Source organism: Nilaparvata lugens, chromosome 2, assembly GCF_014356525.2.
Source record: "Nilaparvata lugens isolate BPH chromosome 2, ASM1435652v1, whole genome shotgun sequence".
Taxonomy (NCBI): Eukaryota; Metazoa; Arthropoda; class Insecta; order Hemiptera; family Delphacidae; genus Nilaparvata; species Nilaparvata lugens.
In genome coordinates, this window is record NC_052505.1 from 98,402,000 (window position 1) to 98,417,993 (window position 15,994).

The 15,994-nt window shown below is 36.4% G+C and overlaps 1 protein-coding gene across 2 annotated transcripts in view; it reads right to left on the reverse strand.

Annotated features, from left to right (window-relative positions):
• LOC120350085 (vesicular acetylcholine transporter-like) overlaps positions 1-13,746 on the reverse strand; it is a 24,133-nt gene extending 10,387 nt beyond the window's left edge. For both annotated transcript variants that reach the window (XM_039422239.1, XM_039422238.1), the window contains exon 1: positions 13,452-13,746. The gene's annotated coding sequence lies outside the window, so the exon portion shown is untranslated. The remainder of the gene's footprint in view (positions 1-13,451) is intronic.
• Between the last annotated feature and the right edge of the window lie 2,248 nt (positions 13,747-15,994).

The following is a 15,994-nucleotide window of genomic DNA, read 5'->3' on the forward strand; positions in this document are numbered from 1 at the left end:
GACAAGTATAGCAATACCATTGCTAATCAACACTGCCATTATAACGTGGACTCCACTATAAGCGAGAATTTTTCTAAACATCAATCTAAAGATTGTTTGACTTGGATTTGGCTTGAGATTCCTTCTTTGATGATATTATAATGGATTACCATTGACAATAGATCAATATTAATTCTTGTATGTGTGCTGTGTGATCTATTTTTCTGTATCTGGTGAACATTTTAGATTGAAGCTTTTTTTTAAACTTTTTGGTTGACATCTGAATAATTCTGAAAGATGGAATGTTTGTAATTTGAATGTGGATTGTAAATTCTTAAGATTTGAACAGATAAGTGAATTTTGAAGAATAGTTTACAGAATTATATGAACAGAATTGAAGAACTAAGTTATGAGGTGATAAAACGTCCATGACTATTCGAAGAGAACCCGCCGAATCCAATCGATTAGGCATGGATTTTTGATCATCTCATAAATTCCCATCACCCACGCTCAAGCCGAAAGCTCATGTGGGCATCATCCACAATTAGAAAAAATATATAGAAGCAGCATCTGCCTTCGTCCGAGTTTCACGAGAATAAAGAGAAGAAGATATATTATTAAAGAGAGTGAAACATTCTATTTGATTGACCCCCAGTTGCACGTAAGTCGGTTAACGTTCAATCACAAAACCTCACTTTTGTGTCATTTGTTCAGAATAATATCTTTCGGTTAAATTACAGTGTTGTCAGATTGTGAAACCGTTATAATCTTGGTTACTTAACCGGAAAACTTAATCGGGATTGAAAACTAACTGATATTTGTGGAATAGAAATGAATCCGTAAAACTAACGCTGATTTGTTAATCGGCGTTAATGTCCATATTATTAACAGACGTACGTGCAACTGGCCCTATGAGTATTAATTACTTTTAGAATGTTATTCCTGGATATATGTCATTTATCGACATCAATAACGCTGAAATAGCGATGTAATAGACATTACATCACGAGAGACACTGTTACAGGTCAATAACTGATGAAATTGAGGGAATCCGAACGGTGAAAAGCGCGGGAAACAGCTGGAAAATGGCGGCAACATGTGAACAAAAGCGGCTGTCACACGCACTCGACAAAATAATGGCCAGCAAGACTGCAAATGAAACTGGCCTAAGGACTTGGGCACCCCGTTGCGCTTTCCTGATTGACTTTTTTAATAGTCACACTCAGACGGTGTTCTAAAAACGAACCAACTTGTCTCGACCCTTGTCGAAACAAGCTTGTGATTCCCCTCTCTAAATAATTATTGGTATTGATTTGGTCAGTTTGATCAAAGAATCCGATTCGACGTAAAAGAGATATAAAGAGAGAGCGAGAGAAGAGATTGCTTGATTGAGTACTTTATTTATGTAGATTACAATATAATACTGGCTTATACACTTATATAAAATAGCTTACAATACAGCAAAATTATAGATGAATTTACATAATATAGACTATGAAAATAATTATTGAACTGTATATGATACGAAAAAAAAACAATTTGTAAAAACTAAAGATAATATAGTAGTTATGCATCTACATAAATTGGCGGAGCTTTGGACATATCAATGTCCATTCTTCGGAAAGAATATTCAAAATATCCTTCCCACTAACTCTCTACCAAAACGTTAATTTCATTAATTCAACTAAGGATTTATTTATAAATGGAAATATGAATGTTTAGGAGAAAAAAACAGGAAATTAATAAAGTAGAATAATTATATAGGTAGATAAGATCAAATCATTGATTAATAAAATGGAGTAGGCTGAAAGTTCAGGGTAATCAACTTTCAGTAGTATACAACAGTATGCAGTGGATAATTAACATAACATGAGTTTATTATATATATATTATATATATACAATTTATTATATAACAGGTTTATAGGTTTGTATTGGTGGGATGGGTGAGGGATTAAAGTCAGGATGAAGCTCGCTCGGCTCTCGATGGACCTGACAGAAACAGGAAGTGCATTCCATGCACGACAGGCACTGACTTTAAAAGGATTTTGTGAAAATAGTGGTTCGATGGTTGGGTATCCTTAAAGTACTTTCTCCTGTTCTATTGTATGTTAAGCATATATCCTAGAGAGAGAGAGTGAATGGGAGAAAGAGTGAGAGAGAGAGAGAGAGAGAGAGAGTAAATGAGAGAGAGAGAGAGAGTGTGTGTGTAAATGGGAGAGAAAGAGAGTGAGAGATAGAGCGAGAAGAATTCACGTTATGATATAAAGATGATGCAAAGATGATACAAAGATGATACAAAGATGATACAAAGATGATACAAGGGTGACAGTCAAGTATATCAACACCAATGTTAATCAAATACTGCCATTATAACGTGAAGCTAGGTAGTTAGGTAGAAGGCTAGGTAGGTGGTAGCATAGAGAAACAATAGCATAAGTAGATATCCCATGGTATAAGGTGTTTATGTCGTAACTTTTTCTGTTATCTCAAGCCGATAGTCCACGTAGTTCTTTTCCATAAAGCTATGTGACGCTGGCAGTCTCTCATATTGTGCCGTTCATACAATCTCACGTGGCCAAAACAGTAGAAATCTACAATAATCGACAGTAATCGGCTTGAGATAACAGTAAAAGTTGCGACATAAGCGCCCTATACCATGGGATATCTACTTATGCTATTGTTTCTCTATGCTACCACCTACCTAGCCTTCTACCTAACTACCTAACTTCACGTTATAATGGCAGTATTTGATTGAATTGAATTGAATTTATTTCGCCAAAAAAGCACATTACATCATTAAAATAAAATGAAACTAGATGAAAATTTAACTATACAAAACAGAAACAACATTATAAATTATACTAAATACTTATGTACAATAGATTAAGTAAATAACTTAATAAATAAACTTGACATAGTACAGTAGTAGAAGTAAAATGAAATGTTCAGTTAACTTCATTGTAAAAGCAATTTTTCCTTTTTGGCACTGCCAACATAAGTAACACTTGTGTGTTGGCAGTGAGTTTTAGTTCATTTACACTATTTGCTATGCAGTGACAATGATTTCGAAATACGAAAGTACATAAAAGGAGATGTAAAAATAAAAAGAAAAGAAGAAAAGTTAGCTGAAAGTCGATGTAGGGAGGCCACCATGATTTTTTTAAAGAATTTATAAAATTGTTGGGTAGGAATCCCAAATTAAATCCGGATTAACATTGGTGTTGATATACTCGACTGTCACCCTGACTGTCTGGGTTTTATACCATGGGATATCTACTTACGCTATGGTGGTAGGTGGTGAAAAGAAGTGGTTACAATGTCACGTCTTGACTGATCGATGATAACGGGCCTGGCAGGCTTAGGTCACCCACACTGGTCTGGTTATTATGGTTGCTTGGCAACCGCTTACAATGATTGCATTTTCACCTTTTGACGGCCGAGTTTTGCCAACTTTCTTGCGTGTCACGTCAACAACATGGGCGGATAGTTAGTGTGGTTTATCTGTAGGAATGGAAATGCAGCATTTGAATATATGAGTTAAAAATATTTCAAACTAGTAGGTAACCCGTGCTTCGCAAGGGTCTATTTTAAAACTGAAAAATGAAAACTTGACGTAATAAAAAATCGAAATTTGAAAATAGGCCTATAACCATCCTCGGTTAATGAAGAGTCTATATGCAAAATTTCAAATTAATGAGTTGAGTATATTTCAGAGGTGATGATGCGTCAAACATAATTCCCTATTCCTTACGTGTATAAGCCAGTTCTTTCCTTTATTATAGTATAGAAAACTGAAGAATACATAATACTTGGAAACCTCACAGAATCATATTGATTTTTCCAATACATCATTAAATTTTAGTTCGATTAGGATCCTCCTCAATTTGAATCAGGCAGCCTTTTGTTTTCCCAATTCCAAACAAAATACCTAAAATACTCGTTTCACTTAGAATTCGTGTCTGATAGTACATTATAACTGAAGAATATAAATTATTTCTTATTTTATTGTGATCTATTCATGTTTTTCTTATGAAATTCAATTATAGGCCTACAGCATGAAGACTATGTCCAATTCATTTGTACTGGTGGCAACATTTTACATTGAAAATAATTATTTGATAAAATCCAAGTTCAATAGTAATGAAAACAAATTCCTTCAAAAAATAATTGATAATAATACGTTTCGAGGGAAAAATTAAGAACAAAAAAATGGGAAGCCTCGGGGGGATTCGAACCGAGGAACCATCGCTCTTTAAGCAGGCCTTTTACCGCTGCGCTACATAGACGTTCGTAAATGGTAGTCTTATAACCTTCTGATAAAAAGACACACTTTGGGCTATGAAACTTCATGTAGCCTACGGTAGCATAGATGAATTTGAACATTAATTCTGAAAAATCTAGAAGGAAAATTGAAATTTGGGCTTCCAGGTGCACGAGATTGATATTTTTAGAATCTATGTTCAAAATTTGGAGATCTAAATCATTCCCGTTTTTCCGGTATGAAATCCACAAGTTGACATGTTTTGATGCGAACAAACGAACAAACGAACAAACGAACAAACGAACACACGAACAAACACAACCCTACTCTCTCTTATTATATAGATTAGATTTGAAATTTCACCTCGAATTCATTGGAGTAGAAAACACACTTTATAATATTCCCATTGATACATTCATCACAGGGATGAATAAAAGGATGTCATACTTATTATCTCAAAAGATTCTCTATGGAATTTAATTTGATCTACTCTAACAATCCCTCTTCAGTATTACTTGAACCATAGCAAATTTGACACAGTTACCATACAGTTGACACAAAGCGCAGCAAGAGACCGTCTTTAATGATATGAGGCTAAAGGTGAGATGATGCTCTCAAAAGGGTGATGTTCTCCTGTACCCAATGTATAATATAATAAAGAAAAGAACTGGCTTATTCACGTATTTTTGACCGAGCGAAGTGAGGTCTAAGATTCAAGTCGACGGTTTTGCATTTCTCTTTATTATGTGTTTATATGTTTATATCTTATGTTATCTCTTATATGTTTATATTTATGTTTTTATGCTCCGCATTTACAGCGAAACGCAGCAATAGATTTTCATGAAATTTGACATGTATGTTCCTTTTTGAATCTCGCGTCGACGTATACATACGGTTTTTTGAAATTTTGCATTTTAAGGACAATACAAAAGGAAAAGGAGTCTCCTTTGAACGCCAATATTACCGTAAAAATCAGACTTTAGAATTATTCATCATAAATCAGCTGTCTAGTAGACTATAGTACTACCCGTTCAAAAACATCGAGTATCTTGAAAATGTATCTTTCCATCAACGTTAGTAGACAGTTGACTATAATACTACCCGTTCAAAAACATCGAACATCTTGAAAATGTATCTTTCCATCAACGTTAGTAGACAGTTGCAGCCAGACCTGATAACATCGCTCACACTCACATTCCGGGACGACACGTCACGGTACGATAGGACAGAAAGCTCTATGTTTATTTAGGATTTTTTCTAGACATTTTAAGTTGATGAATTATTTATTAATTTTTGAGTAAACATAACAACAGGTCAATGTAACTTACTGAGCGCGAGGTCTACTGTTCACAGAACAACCAGTATTGGAAATTCACAAATGACTCAACATCACGTCTGAACTACTCAACTGATTAACTTGATATTTTGCATACAGATTCTTAATTTACCGAGAATGGTTATAGACCTATTTCAAATTCTTCTACATTTCAGTAGGTAAGGTTTTCAGATTCTCAAGTTTCTAATTAGACCCTCGCTGTGATTTAGTCAGCTGGAATTGATTGCATGCTTTTTTGTTATTTTTACTTTCCTTGCCCTATTACCATAGGTAAGGAAAGTATTGCTTTCCGAAAAAAATTAAGGTACCCCAATTTCTAAATTTCTATATGTTTCAAGGTCCCCTGAGTCCAAAAAACTGGTTTTTGGGTATTGGTCTGTATGTGTGTGTGTGTGTGTGTGTGTGAGTGTGTGTGTGTGTGTGTGGTGTGTGTGTGTGTGTGTGTGTGTGTGTGGTGTGTGTGTGTGTGTATGAGTGTATGTGCGTCTGTGTACACGATATCTCATCTCCCAATTAACGGAATGACTTGAAATTGGAACTTAAGGTCCTTTCACTAAAGGATCCGACACGAACAATTTCGATCAAATGCAATCGAAGATGGCGGCTAAAATGGCGAAAATGTTGTCAAAAACAGGGTTTTTCGTGATTTTCTCGAAAACGGCTCCAACGATTTTAATCAAATTCATACCTGAAATAGTTATCGATAAGCTCTATCAACTGCCACAAGTCCCATATCTGTAAAAATTTCAGGAGCTCCGCCCATCAATGCAGATAGATTCCCAATTATCAGGCTTCAGATACAATTGAAACAAAAAAAAAATCAGGTGGAAATCTCTACATTTAATGTTAGTAACATTTCACCTAAAATGAAAATAAGCTTTAAATTCGAGAAAATGTGATTATTCAATTGTAAATTATTGTTGATTCTATTAAATCATTCACTATGAGAGATAGCAGACCTCATGTGTGTCTCCAGCGTTATTGCCCTGTCATCAGCTGACTCAAATCTTTGAATAGTAGACTTGAGATGCGCGGAACACTAGCGTCAGGTGATCAATTTTCATAACGGCAAGGGAAGTTGAATGAGTGCGCCACACCAGATTTTTTCCATTCATTTCGAAAAGCTGATGCTATTTTTGAGAGTTATCACACAGACTGCTAGTCCATAATAAAAAAATAAATTCGTATGGCTTTTGTTGGTGGGGAGTTCCCTTTCGGGAATGTTCCACCGCCTGAATATATAATTTAAGCCGTCAATGGGCCTTACGACTGTCATACTTCAGCCGGGACCGACAGTTTAACGTGCCCATCCGATAACACGGGAGTGATCTGGTTAAAAACTTTTGGTAATGAGAGGGGTTCGAACCCGGGATCTCTATGCTGCTACGCATGCACTCTATCCACTAGACCACGGATCACTCCAGTCCATAATAATTAAGTAATAGATAAGTCATAAATAAGTTATACTCTCAAAACTCATTTTCAGCATTTATCATGAACACTATATTTTCACTCCTGGAAAACCTATCCTATTTTTATTTGTGTTACATGTGCAGAATACTAGGCAACATTAAGCAAAAGAAAAACACCAGAGCAGGTAGCTGTTAAAACGACGAAACGAAAACGACTTGAAGAACTCGAGATAACAGCCTCCTGTAGGGGTTTGTTTTGTGGGGGGAACCCCCCAAATGATGATGGAGTGGGGCAGGGGAAGTCACGCACAACATGAGTTGAGAGGAGGGTAGAGAGAGGTAGAATCTCCAGGGAATCTCCAGTAATCCAGTTTACATGGTCTCCAAACCATCCCCTTTCCAGGGAACTTTCTCTAGTGCTTTCTCCTCTGTCACACTCTCACATACTCACACACACACTCTCTCTCTCTCTGTACCTCACACTCTTTCACCCTCCTTCTTCTTCACACTATAACTCACACTCTCTCACTGTATCTCTCTCACATACACACACATTCTCTCTCTCTGTACCTCACACTCTTTCACCCTCCTTCTTCTTCACACTATAACTCATCCTCTCTCTCACTCTTTATCACTCTCTATCTCTCTCTCTCTCACTTCAATAAGATGACTCACTCTTGAGTCGTCTCTCCTTCATACACCGGTTATATAAATATAATCATACTCACAACCAGATATAATACGGTATGTCAATAAAAACATAGGCGTTCATGTTGTAATAACATCATAGACTTTTGGCCCGCAGTTAGAGTGTAGGCTTTCCAATATAACGTTTCGGTATTTGTTCAATATCTGAAGTGTGTATGTTTGTGCTTTCTTCTGGGTTCAGTTAATTTTGTTGATAGTGTTTGGCTGTGGAGTTCTTTCATGGTTTGAGAGAATTATGATCCTGATACACGTACAAGATCAATCCAGTTTCAGAGCTTCCCAATATTTTTTTCCTACAGTTACGTTGAAAAGTGGCCATTGCTGCACTGATTACAGAACGCAAAGAATCACTTTTCCGCTCTAGTGCGGGAAAAATTTTTCTGCACTCCAGATTTGCAACATGGCAACGCAAAATACTTAGTAGGTTATATGGAGCAACAGTGCAGCAAAATCAAAATGAAGTTGGTAACAGTGACTGGGCTGCTATAGTGAGCAGAGGTGCAACGAAGCACAACGAGCTAATTATTATTAATTATATATTATTATTACCAAGGACAACGAGGACTTTAGGATTTTAGGATTAAGGTTTTTATCAATAATAAAATTACACAGAAAAACATTTGATGGATTTCAGGCAATTTTACCCATAATTACCCACTTTTCATATTCAATGGTAACTGCAGGAAAAACTTAATGTGAAATACGTGCGCAAAGTTCCTCTGCTGCACTCAACAAACCATTCCTAACGTTTCGTAAACGTTTCTTTCGGTGCAGCAAACTGTCACTTTGCGCACTAGTTGCACAATTAACTAATTTCGTTTAGTGTTTGTTGTTTAGTATTTAGAGTTCTTGTGTGCCTCTTATTAGGTGAATTGGATAACGTCTCGTGTAACACAAAATAAGAGTTACTGGAGGATAACAGTTATACTCCAAAGCTCTTCCATAGTTTGGGAGAGAATCATGAGGCTGTTACCCTTAAGGTGCGTAAAGACTTTCGCTCTGCTCCGCAATCGAACGTCACTCGAGCAGATCGATTGGTGATCGACCGGGGAGCAAGAGTGGAACGCGAGAAGAGCTAGCATCTCCCCGTAACGTTCATGATCGGAGCGATCGCGGAGCAAGTGCGGAGCGTGAGCGGAGCGTGTTGGAGGCGCGTTTATCTGTAAGCACCTTTACAAGATCAATTTAACTCCATGGACATATTTTTTGTTCAATTATTGTTCTATCATTTTACAAATAGAGAGGTTTGCAGCTTGAAGAGGTATTTAGTTTGTGGTATAACCAGAGGCTATAGAGAAGGATATATGTTGAAGACATCTGATAATGGAACAAGTTATCTATAGCATAACCTAACCTATAAAAATTCAAATTGTTCAAGGAATAAAAAACGTTCACAGTTGCAGATCATAAGAGTTGGGGCTGTTTGCACAGTGGCAATTTAAACGGAGTTTAATTTTAAACTGGATTAAATCCATATCAAGTCTTGTTTGTTAGGATTGTTGATTTTCATATTTTGAGAGGAGGATTAATAACAAGTAATATTCCACTTATACACACTATAAAAATGAGAATATTATTTATAAGTAAAAATCTTATATCACTCAAAATATATTGAGTTTATCCACTACCTCCGTAAACAAAGCCATAGTGCATTCTGGTGACGTCAGCACAGGTAGTGCATTCTGGTGACGTCAGCACAGGTAGTGCGTTTGGAACTCAAGGTCCTTACACTATAAGGATCCGACTCGAACAATCTCGATCAAATGCAATTCAAGAAGGCGGCTAAAATGACGAAAATGTTGTCAAAAACAGGGTTTTTAGCGATTTTCTCGAAAACGGCTCCAACGATTTTGATTAAATTTGTACCAAAAATAGTCATTGATAAGCTCTATCAACTGACACTAGTCCCATACCTGTTAACATTTTTGAAGCTCTGCCCCATCTATGCAAAGTTTGATTTTAGATTCCCAATTATCAGGCTTCAGATACAATTGGACATAATATTTCGAGTGGAAAAGATTTAACATGAAAATCTCTACAATTAATGTTCAGTAACATTTTCACCTAAAATTGAAAATAAGCACGAAATTCGAGAAAATGTGATTATCCAATTGCAAACTATTGGCAACTGTTGAATCTATTAAATGATTCACTATGAAGAGATAGCAGACCTCGTATGTCCCCAGCATTATTGCCCTGTCACCAGCTGGCTCAGATCCTTGTTTATAAGTAAACTTGAGATGCGCGTGGACACTAGCATCAGGAGATCAATTTTCATAACGGCTAGGAAAGTTGTGTGAGTGTGCCATACCAGATTTTTTATTGGTGTTGGAGCCCTACCTGTGCTAACGTTACCATCAACCACCTGTCATGCACTATGACTTTGTTTACGGAGTTTTTGGATTATAATCACGCGTGATTATATCGATTGAAAGACAATTAAAATAAATAGCTACACTAATTATCACTCATGACTATATTTATTGAACAACAGTTTGAATTACTTGCTAACACCCTGAGAAATCTAAGAAAAATGTCTGGTATATAAAGTCCCCCACAAGTTTCTTTCATCTATCAACGCTTAAAATTCCGGCTTCATAAACTATTGTCCCATTGCTAAAAAAATCTATGGAAATTATAAGGGAGTCTCTGGGGTATCTCCATACAACGATATAAGATATAAATAAAAAATCTGGTGTGGCGCACCCACACAACTCTCCTTGCCGGTATGAAAATTGATCACCTGATGCTAGTGTTCACGCCCATCTCAAGTCTACTTATAAACAAAGATCCAACTATTCTAGGTATAAATTTAATCAAAACCGTTGGAGTGGTTTTCGAGAAAACCGCGGAAAACCCTGTTTTTGGCAACGTTTTCTCCATTTTAGCAGCTATCTGGAATTGCATTTGATCGAAATTGTTGGTGTTGGATCCTTATATTGTAAGTTCCGAATCTCAAGTCATTCCGTTAATTGGGAGATGAGATATCGTGTACACAGACGCACATACACTCATACACACACACACACACACACACACACACACACACACACACACACACAACACACACACACACACACACACACCACACACACACACACACACACACACCACACACACACACACACACACACACACACACACACACACACACACACACACACACACCACACACACACACACAACACACACACACACACACACACACACACACACACACACACACCACACACACACACACACACGCCAATACCTAAAACCACTTTTTTGGACTCAGGGGACCTTGAAACGTATAGAAATTTAGAAATTCCGGTACCTCAATTTTTTTCGGAAAGCAATACTTTCCTTACCTATGGTAATAGGGCAAGGAAAGTAAAAATCTTATTGACTTGATAATGGCATTATATAGCGGAAACATGTCGTAATTGAACAATTTTAAAAGGTTTTTTGGGTTATGATTTTTATTATATTCAAGAGTAGCTCTAAAGATGAAATGAAAATAATACGAATAGGTTAGATTTTCATGGAAAGAGAGTGTACCTAAAAAATAGTGGATCTTATTTTTTCCAGCATGTTAATGTCTAGAGTAATTTTTAAATTGAATGTGTGGAGTGTAACAAATTCCAGTTAGAAGATTAAATTTAGCTTCTCCATGACAAGGAGAATGATGAACAATCTTGAGCTATTCTTTCATTGAAAACGAATTTATTATTTATTTACAATGCAAATAACACTAATGTAATAACATTGAAAGATAAAATAATAAGGTAGTCCTTGTGCTATTTTTCTTCCAAATTTATAGGTGACAAAGTCCAAGATAAGGTTAGAATTTCACGTGTACAATTTTTATAAGATTTTGGTCCAAAATAAACATTAAAACTATAAATTTTGAATTCAGATGGCTCAAATTGATAAATTAATAAGAAATATTCCACTCAATTACCACTTTTAACGAATAATATTGAAATTTAATATTAATTCAAATTGAATAGTAGAAAAACTTTCTAATGCGAAACTCCAGGCTAGGTAGGGATGTGTGATGAGACTGATGATGCTGGATGAGTGGACCTACAGATTTAGGTGGGGTCCGAACCACCTAAACATTGTTATAATGTTCATTGTGCGATCTTGAACAGGTCAGAGTTCAGGTTTAAAGAGACAGTGACAAAATAGACGTTCCACGACTGGGATGTGACTCTTTTCTAGTAGCCAGGACCAACGACTTAACGTATCCACTGAGACAACAGACAAGAAAGTGACCCGAGAAGAATAATATTCTGGTCAGACCAGGGATCGAACCAAGCCTCTGGTATCAAACTGCCGATGTAACATCGAAGCCGTTATGATAATTATTATACACTACCTATGTTATTTGAAAAGTTTTTCAAAGCTCTTCCTAAGAACGATAAGAGATTTGTTCAATTTTTCCTTCTGAATTTGAGTTATTTTTAAATAGAAACTAAAACCTGAATGCAAACTAAATTTAAAAGTAGTTCTCCTTACAAATCCATGTAAGAACTCTATATAATTTGTAGGAAATAGGCCTCATGGGCATCATATAGAGACTTTCTAGCAATCGACACTCAAATTTACCATATTTAATATCGATTTTGAAGTAAACACAACTAGTTGAGGTAATTCATAGGAAATGTATACTAATAAGTCATTTTTCATCATATATGATAATTCATGTGTTGATGATATTATATAGATGTGCCTGCCAGGGTAGCCGAGAGGACTGGGGCGTCGTAATCTCCAATCTGGTCGTGGGTTTGAATCCTGCCAGAGGTTATCACCTCATTTTACTACCCACGCACAAACTACCAGCTTATATAGGCATCACCCAAAAAAGAAGAAGTTAATTTTACTTCAATTTATATCATCAATATCCAATTAATTTGATCTTTGATTCTATCCTTGAATTTTATCAAATTTCTATCCCCAATTTCATCCTCATTTATTTCGAGCACAATCATCCATGTTATACTAATTATCCATTTTATTGTATTGTATACCATCCACGACACTTACATCCTAAATTATTCTCTATTGAAACGGAATTTCCGATTCAAAAAATCATCCGGATTGGTGATTTATTAGGCATAATGGTTCTACTTGGAATACAGTTAATTTCCGCAGTTTTTACTACACATATGTCATGCAAAATCTATGATTAAGGGAGTTTTTCGGGTTCCAACCACGAATAGAATATGAAGACCAGCTGATCAATTGGTTATAATATAGCCCTAGAGCCTAAATTTGATAATATTATAGAACATTATTTATTATTATACATTCTCTCATATGAACTAGTTGTGTTTGTATAAGAAAATATAAAGAGGGTATATTACATGGGAGGTCCTGGGAGGTCCTAATACCTTAATAAATTTTCTTTAAAGAATAAACATTCAAATAGCCCTATTAGAATACTTTATTAGTCTACATTTGACTCATTACAGTTTGTTTTCACAATAATTTTCATCAGTAATATGGAATATTATGTTCTACTGTTGAATGCACATAGTTTTTGCAATTTTTATATGAAATATGGCATGCAAATTACATTCTTGAGGATACCCACATCATGGAAAAGTTAGTTCTTATAGAGTTTTATGATATTAGAAAGTATTTTCACCCAAGATTGGAAGTATAGATTATATTTCAATGCCTTATACAGTTGGTTTTTGCAATTTCTACTAAATATCTGGCATGCATAGTGAAATAGAGAAATAGCGAAATAGAATATATCTCACCTGGCTCAGGTATACTGGGCGCCAACCGATTAGAGAGGTAGCCGAGGACCCTCTGGGGTGATGCAAGACCTCCCAGCACCCCCTGCACCCTGTCACGGATACCACCCTCGTGCGCCGTCCTGACCCAGCGACGAACCACCCCGGAAATCACGAACCGCCACACGCACAAGTCACACCTCAACCGGCTTCACACGCACCCGATCTTCGTGTCTGACCCCCTGTTAATATCTAGTCTGGGAGACACAAGTTACGTTGCGCCTGCAGTTCTGCGTTCCGCACCCGGTGATGCTTGAGTGTCAGTCGAGTTGCCTACCCAAAATCTTGAAGGGGCGGTCGTTTTCAGTCACCCTGCGCGCGCACCTGTAGTTACTCCCTCGCGCATGCGTTGTACCCTCCTCGTTCCCTATTGGTCCACCCAACTATTGCGTCATTACACCCCCACATCAACCCGGATTATATTGAGGCACAAGTTGCCCCATTTTTCTTCAAAAAGTAGACACGTCTGACGAGACAGAAGATAATTAAACGCTTTTGATGTAATTTTTTCCACCTCAAATCATCTATTGAGAGGAGTTTTTGTTACATTTTGTTCGACAGAAGCTTTCAGTTTGACTGTCTCATAAAGGGATCTTCTATCAGAAGCTTCAAATTCAACTGTAACAATATTCTCTGAACAATTGGTTGATATCCTACTATGACCTCTTTAGATATATTGTCTTATACATGAATCAATATGTTTATAATGAATAAATTCATAGTACCCTCATTTCAAAATTTGTTCATACAAAATACAACATCTAGGTTCGGCTTTCAAATAATTTTCAAGTTTAATTCTTCCTTATATTTATGAAATTTACAGTGATAGCTGTCCGAGAAGCTATTTTTGTCTTCATTGGTCTCAATGGAGACAAATAGTTATTTGTGCAACTAGTGCGCAAAGTGACAGTTTGCTGCACCGAAAGAAACGTTTACGCCCGAGCCGTAGGCGAGGGCGGAATGGTTTCTTGAGTGCAGCAGAGGGAGTTTGCGCACGTATTTCACATTAGGTTTTTCCTACAGTTACCATTGAATATGAAAAGTGGGTAATTATGGGTAAAATTGCCTGAAATCCATCAAATGTTTTTCTGTGTAATTTTATTATTGATAAAAACCTTAATCCTAAAATCCTAAGTCCTCGTTGTCCTTGGTTATAATATATAATGAATAATAATTAGCGCGTTGTGCTTGGTTGCACCTCTGCTCACTATAGCAGCCACAGCAGTCACTGTTACCAACTTCATTTTGATTTTGCTGCACTGTTGCTCCATATAACCTACTAAGTATTTGCGTTGCCATGTTGCAATCTGGAGTACAGAAAAATTTTTCCCGCACTAGAGCGGAAAAGTGATTCTTTGCGTTCTGTAATCAGTGCAGCAATGGCCACTTTTCAACGTAACTGTAGGAGAAGTATTTTGCGTTGCCATGTTGCAATCTGGAGTGCAGAAAAATTTTTCCCGCACTAGAGCGGAAAAGTGATTCTTTGCGTTCTGTAATCAGTGCAGCAATGGCCACTTTTCAACGTAACTGAAGGAAAAGAAAATTTGAGTAACAGTATTCCGTGTAACAATTTGCTGGTATCCTATCTTTTCAATTTTCACTGCTTCATAGATAAATAAGGACTCTTATATTCATCTGAACTTACAGTGATAGTTCCGCGGATCATTGGTCCAAATAACGATTAATAGCTCTGTTTAGGGGTAATATCGGGGACCGAGCTTCGCTCTTGAGTGCAAAGGCATGAAAAATTTATTACGAGAGAAGAAATAATAATAGAATTCATAGTTCATACAGAAATGTTCTATCTAATCACAGTAAATCGACACTAATTCCCAGAGGAGTGCAAAAATTTCCCTCACAAAGGCCCAGTTGCACAAAAGCCGGTTAAATTTTAATCCTGATTAATTCCAAGTGAACCAAATCAGAAAAAACCATTCCAAAAAGATGAAATTGATCAGGATTGAAAATAACCCGGCTTTTTGCAACCGGCACTAAGTACCTGATTGAATGATTACAAAAGTTCAACAGCTGAGTCATTATTTTGACACAGTCCCACACACATGAACTCGCTCACTCACTTCCATCATCAACAGACGACGAAATAATTATTATCAGCTGGTTTTTCCAAGGATGAATAATAATTATTATCCTCTCAATGTCCTTCAGCGAGTTTTCGCAGGGATGAGACCTAGAGCAATCAAAGTTTTATATTATAAACCTACTATGTTCTTAATTTCGTAAGAATCGTTTTAGAGCCGTTTTCGAGATCCAGTGAAATACAATCATATAAACATCTAAGCATCTAAACATCTAGACATATAAACAGAAATTGCTTGTTTAATAGTATAGGATATTATTATGTTGAAATATTGATTTGAATCAAATACTAATCACTTTTGTTGCTCTCAATCCAGTGAAGAAATAGTTGGATCTACAACTTCCAAATTGTTTACTCTTGTGTGTTGTGAATAAAGATTGAGGTGGAGATACAAATATTAATTATTTCA